Source organism: Mirounga leonina, unplaced genomic scaffold, assembly GCF_011800145.1.
Source record: "Mirounga leonina isolate KUSES-001 unplaced genomic scaffold, KU_Mleo_1.0 Mir_418, whole genome shotgun sequence".
In the NCBI taxonomy this organism is placed as follows: Eukaryota; Metazoa; Chordata; class Mammalia; order Carnivora; family Phocidae; genus Mirounga; species Mirounga leonina.
The window spans coordinates 6,362,708-6,375,743 of record NW_023270739.1 but is presented as its reverse complement, the minus strand read 5'-3'; positions in this window follow the sequence as shown (position 1 = coordinate 6,375,743).

The window sequence follows — 13,036 nt, the reverse complement described above, 5'->3', positions numbered from 1 at the left end:
TTTTTTTTTTTTTAAAGATTTTTTATTTATTTATTTGACAGAGAGAGACATAGCGAGAGCAGGAACACAAGCAGGGGGAGTGGGAGAGGGAGAAGCAGGCTTCCTGCTGAGCAGGGAGCCCGATGTGGGACTCGATCCCAGGACCCTGGGATCATGACCTGAGCCGAAGGCAGACGCTTAACGACTGAGCCACCCAGGCGCCCTCCACGAGGTGTTTTCTGATCAGCCTGGGTTCCCAGTGCTGGAAGGGCACTGAGAAGGCTGCGGATGTTCGGCTGTTTTGCAGCAAAGGGTGGAGGAGAGGGGCTGTGGCTCCTGGGAGTACTGGCCAAAGCCACACTCAGGTCAGTCCTGAGCCTAGGCCACATCCAGGCCTGTCTCCCTTCCTAGCCTGCATTCTTGACTTGAGACTGGGGCTCAAGTCACAAACTGGGGCTCTGAACCACCACGGCTACAGTAGGATCTCTGCATAGTGCTGGTGTCAGGAAGAGACAAGAACATTTCTCAGAAGGCCACCGCCCTGGGGGACGCTCTTTGACCACTGGGATCCTGCCCAGTGGTCCCTGAGCACATGCTTCTCACACCCCACCCCTCCCCCAGCCCCAGGATGATGCCTGCCCTGCTCACCAGATCTCTCTGGGTGTCAAGGATCATGAGCTATAAAGTGGGAGCCAAGCTCTATATGATGAACCTCAGAGCCCTATGGGCGCATGGATGTGAGTTAGTGCTCATTGGAGCGGTGACCTGGAAACCCCGCCAGGTGGCACAGCTTGGGGGAAGCATCTCCCTGATGGAGAGGTGAGCCAGGCTCTCTGAAGACAGACACAGGCAGAATGGGGCCCATGAAGTCCCGCAGGTGCATGAGGCATCGGGACTCCAGGTGTGTCTACGTGTGGTCTGTGAAGACAGAAACACACACCTAAAATCCCCAGGAGAAACTGTTACAGAAAATCCAGGGAAGCACAGGGGAGGCCGGGAGAGGGGTTGCTGCCAAGGGCAAGGGAGCCACTGCGGCTTGGGCACCAAATGGTGCCACTTTTATGTGAGCTGCCCTATGAGATTTGGGGATAATTGGATAAATGGGTCCAGAGGCTTGAGTCAAATCTTGCTAAATTGGTCTGTTTAGCCCCTAGAATGGCTTTTTAGACCTGTGATAGGAACATGCCACTCTCCTGCTTCTAAGCTCCCCGTCCCTTATGGAATAAATTCCAAACCCCTTAAGAGGCAGTACCGCCCGGTGGCCAAGGGCATGGATTCTCTTAGAGCCAGAAAGCCTCATTCTCACCCTGCCTGCCCCTGTTATCAGTTGTGCGACATAGTTTGCAAGGAGGGTAAAGTCTCAGGCCTTTCCCAATTCCTGACACTCTCTCTGCACCTCAGTTTTCCCAATTATAAAATGGGGGAATAACAGTAATACATGGAAAGCCTCAATAAATGCCAGGCCTTATGATGCTAGCTTCTCTTGGTTTGTAAGACTGTTGGTAATCTGGAACCCGCTCACCCTTCCAGCCTCAGCTCCTATTCCTCACTGCCCGGAACAGTATCAAACTGTGCATAATTCCCCAAACACACCAGAATGACCCTCCCCCCCCCCCCCGCCCTTGTTCATGCTGCAGCTGCCTCGACTGTCGCTCCTCTCCTTCTTTGGCTCATCTCCATCCCCACCATCCAGCAGGGTAGCTTCTTGGTAAGTGTTTGCAGACCTAGTTCCCCCAACACTGCCTGCTGCTGGAGGTCCTGAAACCCATTTCTCCCGGACTGTGGGAGAGACTGCCCGCACCACCAATCCCAACACAGAATCCCTCCAGAGATGGCCAGAAAAGCAGATTCTCAGGGGGAACTCCCTCAGACGGGAATTGTCCCCACATTTTCCCTCTAAAGTCTCGCACCTCTAGGCTTTTTTTTTTTTTTTTAAGATTTTATTTATTTGACAGAGAGAGACAGCGAGAGCAGGAACACAAGCAGGGGGAGTGGGAGAGGGAGAAGCAGGCTTCCCGCTGAGCAGGGAGCCCGATGCGGGGCTCGATCCCAGGACCCTGGGATCATGACCTGAGCCGAAGGCAGACGCTTAACGACTGAGCCACCCAGGCGCCCACCTCTAGGCTTTTTATTGCTTCACTTATATTCCATTCTTAGGCTAAGGGAATTCTGCCCTAAATGAACAAGTATCTTTATTCATTCAAAATATATGTTTTGAGACCGACGTTGTGCCAGGCATAATGCCAGGCACTGGAGAGAGCTGGAAATAAGACAAACTCACAGTTTATAATCTAGTGGGGAGGCAAGCAGTAAACAGATGAATAATTAAATAAATGAGTTAATTTATAATAGTCATGAGAACTACAAAGAAAATTTAAAAAGTAATATTATAGAAAGTTGTAGGTGGTGTGTCTGTGTGTTGGGGGGGTGGATTTGGGAGATTGGCATTATTTATAAGGTTGTCAGAAAGGTCCTGCACATGAGCTGAGACCTGAATGACCCGAGAAACCAGTTGTGCAGAAATCTGGGGAAAGACTGAAACTTGGAGGTTGGATGACCGAGAGAATTGGATGGGTCGTTTTAGAGGTAGAGTTTGCCACGTGGGTCCTCCAGGAAGCAGGCACTGAGATGGGGTTGGATATGCAAGTGGTTGATTGCAGGCTAAGGGCTGTGTGAGCCTCAGACCCCAATGCAGATCTGACAAAGTCTTGGCCAACCCAACAGGGAGCTCCAGGGTCAAGACTGACCATTGGGGAAGTCTTGCATTGGGCAGAAATGCCCAATCCCTAATACCCTTTTCGTGCTTGGTCGTTAGTTGGGAGCTGCCCCAGAAGAAGGCTTCAGCTCAGAAGCTGGGGTGATGTGCACACAAAAGCCTGTACATGGATGTTTATAGGAACTTTATACATAATTGCCAAAACTTGGAAGCAACCAAGATGTCCTTCAGTAGGTAAACGGATAAATAAACTGGTACATCCAGACAATGGAATCTTATTCAGCAATAAAAAGAAAGGAGCTCTCAAGCCATGAAAAGACATGCAGGAATCTTAAATGCATATGACTAAGTGAAATTAGCTGGTCTGGAAAGGCCACATGCTATATGATTCCACCTCTATGACATTCTGGAGAAGTAAAAACTATAAGGACTATAAAAAGATCCGTGGTTGCCAGGGGTTATGGGGAAGGGAAGGATGAATCGATGGAGCACAGAGGATTTTTAGGGCAGGGAGACTATTCTCCAGGATACCATAATGGTGGGTACGTATCATTATACATTTATCCAAATCCATAGAATGTACAACACCAAGAGTGAAGCCCAGTGTAAATGAGGGACTTGGGGTGATAACATGTGTCAATGTAGGTTCATTCCTTGCAACAAATGCACCACTCTGGTGGGGGACATTGATAGTGGGGGAGCCTATGCATGTGTGGGGCAGGGGGTGTATGGAAAATCTTTGTATCGTCTGCTCAATATTTCTATGAACCTAAAATGGCTCTAATGAACGAACAAACAAAAGCTGGGATGGCTCCAGAAAGCAAGGCAGCTGGAGGGTGTCTGCTAAATGCACCAGGTGCAGCCCCACGCAGATTCATTCTTAAAGGCGGAGCTGAGAAGTGCCCCTCCGTGGCTGCCACAGCCCACCCCTTGCGCTGTGAAGATCCACTTCTCCACACAGGTCAGGAAGCAGCTCCTCTAAGCTCCCCCCCGCCCCCCGCCGGTCTCTCTTCCTGGGGGGACATTTAGAAGTGGGAGTTGGTGGGATGAACCACGGCCTCAATCACTGCAGTGGTCTCAGGGCCCCAAGAGGTATCCACTGTCTCCCTCCTCCACTACCCATCGAAAATTCCCCTTGCCCTCTTATTACCTCTGCTGAGAAAAGGTGGGATGAATATTCTTTCCTTCCCCTAAACCAGCGAAGTCCATGGTATGATACATCTGCTCAATACATGTTTCTTGAACCGAGATATGTTTTTGTAAAGTAGGGGAGGGAGGAAGGACAATGGGTAGGGAAAACCTTCAGGCTACAACAAAGTCACGTCTAAAAGCATGGGAGGGGCGCCTGGGTGGCTCAGTTGGTTGAGTGACTGCCTTCGGCTCAGGTCATGATCCCGGAGTCCCTGGATCGAGTCCCGCATCGGGCTCTCTGCTCGGCGGGGAGCCTGCTTCTCCCTCTGACCCTCTCCCCTCTCGTGTGCTCTCTCTCTCTCATTCTCTCTGTCTCAAATAAATAAATAAAATCTTTAAAAAAATAAAAAAATAAAAAAAAATAAAAGCATGGGAGAATGCTGCTGGTTTGGTACCTCGTAGTTTCTGTCTGCCACAGGCACGTGGTAGACTCAGACCTTGAACTCGGGGCTTCGGGTGACCAACTCATTTCAGTTTAGCACTGCAAGTCCTGTGTCCTGGGAAACCTCTCAGTCAGGCTAGTTGGTCACCCTAACTATCTCCAAATCACATGCCCCCAGGTGCGGGTAAGTAATGGGTATCGAACAGCATGTGACTCTTCCTCTTCCTGCCGTCCTCAGCCCCTGTGCTTCCCTCTACTACAACATCTCCCACTTTACCTGTCCCTGCAAGACCGTGAGCCCCTCCGGGGCAGGGACCAGTTGCATCCTCCACATCTCTGTGTCTCCAGGGGCCTGCACTCGTGGCTACTCAAGCTCCCAGCGAAGGCAGACAATTCCTCTTGGGGTGTGCTTGTGAGCTAAAGAGCTTCCTTTCCCTGGGGAGTGGGGAAGCGGGGCCTGGGGGACAAAGAGAGCTGCCAGTGTCCATCCTGGACATCTCCATCCTGAGGGTCCAGTCTCCAGCCGGGGATGGACTGTCCCAGAACCAGAGCCGCCTTAGTCTCCTTGTCTATAAAGTGGGGTCATGGTACTTACCGCATAGTGAGAACAGGAAAAGAGCAGATGAGATGTGTGTAAAATCTCCTGGGGACTCAGGGGCAAGGACCATTTCTCACCATGTTGTTTTGTATGCCTAGGGCACAGCACAGTGCCTGGCACTTAGTACATGCCCCAAACATGCCATCCCTTCCTTATTTATTCCTAGCACCTATTAGGTGGCCAGTGAAGGTTAATTTCCTTTTTTACTTCCTTTTTTTTTTTTTAAGATTTTATTTATTTATTTGACAGAGAGAGAGAGCAAGCACAAGCAGGGGGAGTGGCAGGGCGAGGGAGAAGCAGACTCCCCGCTGAGCAATGAGCATGATGCGGGACTCGATCCCAGGCAGACGCTTAACCAACTGAGCCACCCAGGCACCCTCCTTTTTTTCTTCTTTACCTTTATTCCCCAAGTTCCTACAGTGCCTTCCTCAGTAGGCTCACTCTCCTTTCTTGGCTCCCCTCTTACCCCCTTCCCGAACAGAGTGGGGAATCTTTCAGACTAAGGCTCGTATACGTGTTCAATCAACATACCCCAGCCTGGGACCTTCCAAGGGGAAGCAGGACTCAGAAATGTTTGCCTATAGCAGTAGATTCCCCAGCTAGGAGCCCGACCAGAGAGGAGGGGCAGAAGCCAGGGAGGAGAGAGCTTTCCTCTCTGGGGAAGCCCAGAGATTTCCACCCAGGGTTTCTGCTTCCCTGGAAGCAGCAAAAGGAGCCAACCCTCCTCTCAGGCTCAGGCAGGAAGTGAGGACATCTGTTCCCAGCTCAGGAGGGGCCGAGAACCAAGGAGGAAACGGGTGTCCTCCTTGTAGGGGACCTGGCAGTTGGCGGGAAGGCTTGTGCCTGCAGCCAGACCCAGCCCAGAAAGACCAGGAGAGTGGCTGGCCAGTGAGGCTGCGTCCTCTTTCTGTGACTGGCCGTGGGCTGGGGTGCTCTCACTGTCTCACCCTCATCCTGCCAGCCCCTGGGGCTCAGTCCATTCCTCCTCCCCACACTTGTTATTCTGTTACTCACCGCAGCAACCCCAGAGCTCCACATTAGAATCTTCCCTGTTTCACAGATAAGAATTGGAACTCAGAGAGGTTCTGTCGTTTGCCCAGGGCCCCATGGTCAGTGCAGGTACGCATGGGATTTGAACCTGGAAGTTTGCAGAACGTCGCACATCCTTGCTCTCTCTCCAAGTAGATCAGACCCTGACCAATGAGGAAACAGCTTGGGAGCCTCCCACCACCCTGGGCTCAGTCCACCTCCTTCTCCAGGCTCTCCCCTGATCCCAGGAGCTCATCTAAAGCCAAGAGCCGCTGTGGCCCGCACCCGCCCTCTTGCAGGGGGCCCAGCACCTGTTTCTGTCGCACTGATCTGTGACTTGTGTTTCCCCCCGAGAGCCTGAGAACTTCTGGAGGCCTGGCACTGCATCTGTTTCGTATCTGGGTCACTGGCACCCAGTGTGCACTCCGGGTGTGTCTACTTCACCCACGATGGAACCTAAGGACTGATGGCCATTTCTCCAGCTCCTCTAGGAAAGGCAGTTTTCTTTTCTTTTTTTTTTTTTTAAAGATTTTATTTATTTATTTGAGACAGAATGAGAGAGAGAGAGAGAGAGAGAGAGCACATGAGAAGGGGGAGGGTCAGAGGGAGAAGCAGACTCCCTGCCGAGCAGGAAGCCCGATGCGGGACTCGATCCAGGGACTCCAGGATCATGACCTGAGCTGAAGGCAGTCGCTCAACCAACTGAGCCACCCAGGTGCCCCGAAAGGCAGTTTTCTGATGACCCCCAGGATTCTGCAGACACTGCACCTGAAGGCAGGGAAGCCAAGTTTTAGGGCTCAAGGAGCATCCCTTTCTTTTTCTTTTTTTTTTTTTTACAGATTTTATTTATTCATTTGAGACACAGAGATACAGAGAGAGAGAGAGCATGAGCAGTGGGAGAGGCAGAGGGAGAGGGAGAAGCAGACTCCCGGCTGAGCCAGGAGCCCGATGTGGGGCTCGATCCCAGGACCCCGGGATCATGACCTGAGCCGAAGGCAGACGCTTAACCATCTGAGCCACCCAGGCGCCCCAGGAGCATCCCTTTCTTAATCCATAGAATGGGTATGGGCAGACCTTGCTGTCTACAGCGATGATGTAAGGCCTGTGACAGATAAAAGGTCTCCTTTTGAAGGAGGCTCAGGGACAGGCGGATACTGAAGAGTCAGAGCTGAGGCTTGTGATGGGGTTAGAGGCAAGGGGGGTACCTGGGACCCTCCTGGATGGCCGCTCATGTGTATCCAGCGAAGACCAAGGGTATCTGGCAGCTGCTCCTCAAATACCATGTTTCCTGATCTAGCTCGGGGACCCAAGGTGATCCCTAGGGGAAGTGGGGGGGCAGGTTGGGGAGACTCTCCCAGAGGCTGGAAGAAGGGACCATGCAGGAGAGCAGGGTACAGTGGGTGGTCCTGCTGGCTGGACCCCGGCTCCTGCCCATTGGGCTTGCCAGCCCTCTTCTTGGCCCGCCTCGGGATGGGTCGGGGCTTGGGTCTCTCTCCTCTAAAATTTGCCTGCTACCAGCATGAGGCGCAGCAACTAGCAAATTGTACCCGCACACAATTTATTTTTTCAGATACAGAAATGGAGATTCAGGGAGGGAAAGGGACTTTCCCGAGATTACACAGCGAGGAGGAAGCATTTGATGATAATGATGAGGTGGTCCTTGCTCTGTTCCTAAGTGCTTGATATGAAATCATCTAAAGCCTCACAACCCCCCAATGGAACCGGCATGCTACGATCACCATCCCCATGGTATGGCTCGTGAAGCACAGAGAAGTTAAATAACTTGTTTCGGGTCACTCAGCTGCCAAGGTGAGGAGCTGGGATTCAAAGCCAGACATTCAAATTCATGACCACTAGGCTATAGGGACTTTCTGGGAGGAAGCACAGTGCAGGGAAGGCCGTTCTGGCAGGCCTGAGCCCGATGGACTGGGTCGGGGGTAAAGGGTAGGGCACGAACAGCAGAGGGGAGAAAAGGCGGCCTGTTTGGAGGCTGAAGCAGTGAACAGACCCAGAGTGAGCTGTGCTTGGCAGGCTGCAGGCAGAAGTCATTTTACTCTTTCCCAGTGGCCGCCTTGCCAACCTGTTCTGTTGACCCCATCTTTCCCACTCTTGGATGAAATCTCAGGCATATCTCATAGCTTTTTCAGTTACTCTGAGGTTTTACATGTTTTTTTAGATATTAAAATCATCTAGTTTAGTAGCAAAGTTTTAAGCTCTGTTCAAGGCTTCTTCGTTCCCTCAAGTCTGCCTTAAACTCAAAGACCTGTATAATGAGAAAGGAGTCACTCTCTCATTAGGGGTACTTCTATGGGTTCTTCAGAGACCCCCCACAATCACTAGGGATCTCCCACCTGCAGTTTCTACCTGGGCAAAGCCTCCCCGGGCTGGCTGGGCTTACAGCCCCCTTCAGCACCTGCTTTCCGGGTTCCAACCCAACATGAGTCCTTTTGATAGGATCTCATGCCCTTTCCCTGCTTCCCTCCCCGCCCGCCCCCACCCCTGGCACCAATCCTCTTGGGGCAGGGTCCTAATTCAAAATGACTTCAACCAGCCACATTCTTCAAGGTTCCCTCTGGGGCCCTGGGAAACACATTTGCATCCTGGCCCCCAAAGGCTGGAAGTGCAGGCTGTTCCCAAAGCAGCTCAGTCCTTGACTCGAAGAAGCAAGGAAGCCTAGCCAGGCTTTCCCCTTTGTCACTTACCCTCAGAATTCCAGGGGACACGTGCTATACCCTTGGGTTTTCTGAAGCCCCCCACTCACTTGGCCTGAGGTTGGGGAGCACTGCCAACTGTCTCTAAAGAGAGCCCCCTCTCCTCTCTCCTCCTCCCCTCCCACCCCCCACTCAGCCACACAGCCTCGGAGGGCTGAGGGACCAGGAGCACTTCTGGCCCAGGCCATTTGCAAGTCTATGCTTTGGAATGGGGTACTTGGTACCCATTGCCCTCAGCTCTGGGGGTCTGGACTGGAGCGGGCAGCAGGGCTGAGGGGGAAGGGAGGGATTGGAGTGGGATTTCCATTCAGGGGTCCCTCAGTCACAGATGCTGGTGACAGGCCAGAAAGGGATGAATCAGAGATGAGGCACAGGGTTCAGGCCCCACCGGTGGAAGGCAGTGAGTCAGGCAGCCTGTGGGGGCCAATTTGCAGTCTGGAGGCTGGTTTTGAAGACGGGGTTTGAGGGTGTCACATGGGGGTGGAGCAGAGGGGTTGAAAGCATGGACTTTGAAGTTAGGGTGTTTGGGTTTCAATTTCAGCTCCGCACACAGCTTACCAAGGGTACCACCCGGAGCAAGTGACTCAGTCTCTCCCGCCAGTTTCCCTGGCTGCACCACGGGAGCATTAAGCCAGAGTGAAACTGCAGTGTGCAGCTCAAAGCCTGGCTCATGGGGCCCTCAGCAGGGTTCCCTGCAATCCCACGAGGAAGGGAGTATTATTCTCATCTCCCATTTTACAGATGGGGAAACTGAGGCACGGGGCGCTAAGCAACATGCTGGGGCAGGCGCACACAGTCAGGCAGCCCAGCTCCACCTACTGTGTCCTCACCTACCATGCCACGCAGAAGAACGTGGGCACAGTGGGAAGTATGACTGCACGGGTTCAAATCCCACCTCTACCACATAGAAATTCGTGAGCTGTAACACTGTGGTCCACCTTTCTGGACCACAGTGCCCTCATTTCTATACTGTAAGTACTGTGCTCTCTGGCTTGTGAGGATTTAATTAGTTAATCCTTGTAAAGTCCACCCTGTCTGTGTTAGTTGTCCTTCTTAGAGCAATTCTGGGTTGGAAGGATAATTAGAGGAAACCCCTCTCATCTGTTTTATAGAAGAGGACGCAGAGGCCCAGAGAGAGTGCTTGACGGGCCTGAGATCACACAAAGTGACAGAGCTGGGACTCATCCACTGTTCCTCAACTATCCCGAAGCTCTTACATGGGAGGAGGGCATTGAGAATTGGTGAGCAGAGCCCTGGAGCACCCGGGCTGGAAGTCGGAAGAATGGTCAAGTCTGGACACATAGATCTGGAATATGTCTCCTCTTACCCGAGCAGTGCTTGCATGAACACCCTTTCGCACCCATCACCTCAGGCCTCCCAAGGAACCCTGTGAAGTAGGGACTCCCGGCTTCCACGACGGCAGAGGGGCATGAGGGCTGGAGAGGAGAAGTGACCCGACCACCTAAACCCAGACAGGGGTCTCCTTCTGGTGACGGGGGTGTGATAGGCAGGCAGGCGGAGGAGGGATGAGTGTGGGGGAGCAGTTCGGGGCTGATGAGAACAGAAAGCCTCCACCAGGACACTTCGACATGAACGCTGTGTCAAGGGAGCCTGAGAGAGGACGGTCACTTTAATGAGTCCCTGTGGGGGACAGTCTACAATTGCCTTTTCCAAAGTGTGTCCTGTTGCCTTGCTCACAGATGGGACTATTGGAGCCTTCACAGAGAACCCCTAGGGACCTCCAAATCCACCTGAAAAGAGTGAGTTGCTCGTGCTGGGATTTCGCACCATGAGATGAGGTGGGCAGAAGGCTGGCAGGGGCGGGGGGGGGGGGGTCCTGTCTTTATGCCACAGCACCAAGAACCCCTGCCATCTGCTTTGTCCCATTTCCATCAGCTCGTCGAGGCTCTGCATTGATGTTTCCCTCTGGCTCATAAAGGCTGATCGTTAGCCGCTGTCATTTAAATGGAGGCCCATGTCTTTGTCACACTCTGAGCTCAGCCTTTGGAAGAGACAGAGACGACTTTGGTCTTGTGCTCTAATGAAGGTCATATTCCGTCTAGAGGGACTACGGGGGACCTGTTCCCATCCAGCTTCAACTCCAATTGGCTGTGCACCTCCTGTGTATCTGCCGTGTATTCACATTTCCACATTCATCCTGAGTCTCACTGTTCTACGGAGATTTCAGAAGTTTGGGGAGGAGGGAGCAAGACGCCAGGGAACGAGAGATGTGGATTACCATCCAAGTATATGAGGCTTGGTTTTTCAGTTCTCTTTTAGCTATTGATTTTTCATTTAATTATACATGAACTGTGATGACAGTTTCTTGAGATGTATTGGGATTTGCTTTATATCCTGCTGCATGATGTCCGCGGTAGTGTCTGGAAATCTTCAATGTGTGCTTGTAAATGACGTGTCAGGTGCAGGATTCCATACATGCTGTTTGTCATTCTGCTGTGTGTCTTTGTGGCTTTCTTCTTTGTATGTCTTGTAATTTTGGATTGCAAACTCACGTTAACAAGGGTTTTATCTGTGAGTATCCCACTGTGGCTTTTATTGCGGGAATGTCCTTCCAGAGAGGCTTGCATTTACTATTGCCACATGCTCTGTGGGTGAAATGCATCCCACATTTGCTTTGTATGTTAATTACCAGATCTAACAGTTCTGGGACCATGTGGGTAATGCAAATTCAAATCTCAAATTTGTGTTAGGGAAGGTCTAGAGTCATAATTTCTCAAGAGAGACTTAATTTTTGTTTTTCCAACCAGAGCCAAATATGAAACGTCTTTAATGACAGGTTTTTGGTTTTTTTGTAACCATTTGCCTTTTCACTGAAGATATGCTATATTCAGGTGTCTTGGTTTCAGATCTCTTTTGGCAAGGGCTCAAGGCCTTGTCTCCCATCCGTATATAGATGTAGAATCCAAGCTCCTTGGTTACCAAGATCAGCAAAGGCCAATACCTCCCCACACCTGTCCCTGTGTCACCCGCAGACCCACCCTGCAGGGCAAAGGATTGGCATCTGCTTATCACGGGGATTTCTTTACTATCTTGGAAGGTCGCTGGGTGTTTAACAGAATGTCTGTTATACTTTAGTATCTGTAGGCATTGTGTAGCATCCCATCAGAAGGTCCCATCCACCATGCCCAAGACCTGGGTTCCACTCCTTGAGCCCGAGTGCCCCTGGTAAGCCTCCCCTGACCTCCCCACCACTTGTCTGACTCACTGTCCCCAGCCACTGCCCCACAACCTCACCCAGATAAAAGGCATGAGATTGTTGGGTGGTGGCAGGCAGGGGCTAGATATCCCAGTGGCCTCTGGAGCAAAGCACTTAAGTCCCTAGTGATCCTTCCAGGGTGTCTGGTGACATCTCAGATGCCTCACCTCTATGGGTCAAAATCCCTCCTGATTCACACCCAAGGTGTCCCAAACTGCATTCACCCTCCTCCCAAGCGGACTCCTCCACCAGGCTCCCCAGCCTGCCTGTGAGTGGCACCAACACCCCCTCCTTTGCTCACCAGATACCCAGGAGGTTTTCAGAGGCTCCCTCTTGCAAGCACTGAAAGCCAGTCACAAAATCTTCAATATTCCAAATATCTCTCAACTCTGGTCACTTCCTACCATCCCCACTGCCTCTGCTGTGTCCAGGTCTCATTATTGCTCACCAGGATTATTTCCTCCTCCATCCCTCCTGTGATGAAGAGACAGAGCTCAGAGCGCATGGATGTCTGGAGGGTGGGGCCCCTCACCTGCTGCTTCCCTTGCGAATCCCCTGCACGGATCAGGCGTCCCTGAGCTCTCTGGGCCAGAGCCCTCTTTGAAGTGCGAACTGTCAGAAGCCAGCAGCCTGAACAAAGATGGTGCGGAATGGGCACACAGGCCTGTGATCTGGCTTGAGGGGGGCTTCCCATTTGGATGCAACCATGCTGAGCCCCCCTCTTCACTTCAGGCAGAATTTGAAAAGACAGAAAAGCCACTGCACTTACAGCTTTTAAAAAATGATGGCATAATTTTGCAAGCTTACCCTTCTCACCTATCCCAACCCCCATCCTTCCCTTGTCCCAGCCCTGGACTTCACCCCGTGGCTGACCCGGACCCCTGGCGAGGCCCAGGAATAGAAGGTGAGGATGGGGAGGTCAGGTAGCACCTGGCAGATGAACCCTGTGACACCAACAGCAACCCTGGAGCATTTCAGACAGGGCATCGTGCCCTCTGAGTTTCGTGGTCCTGCCCGGCACTCAAAACAAACCCTCCAATCCTCCTTAAGAAGCAGTTATGGTCACACTCACTCAGGGGCAACTAATACACAGAGCTCACTGCTTAGTAGTGGCATGACTTGTGACAAGGGACAGCAGTGACTCGAAATCTCTGAACGCACCTGCCTCACAAGGGTGTTCCCAATCCCAGAGAGCGTGGGGCTTGGGGGCAAG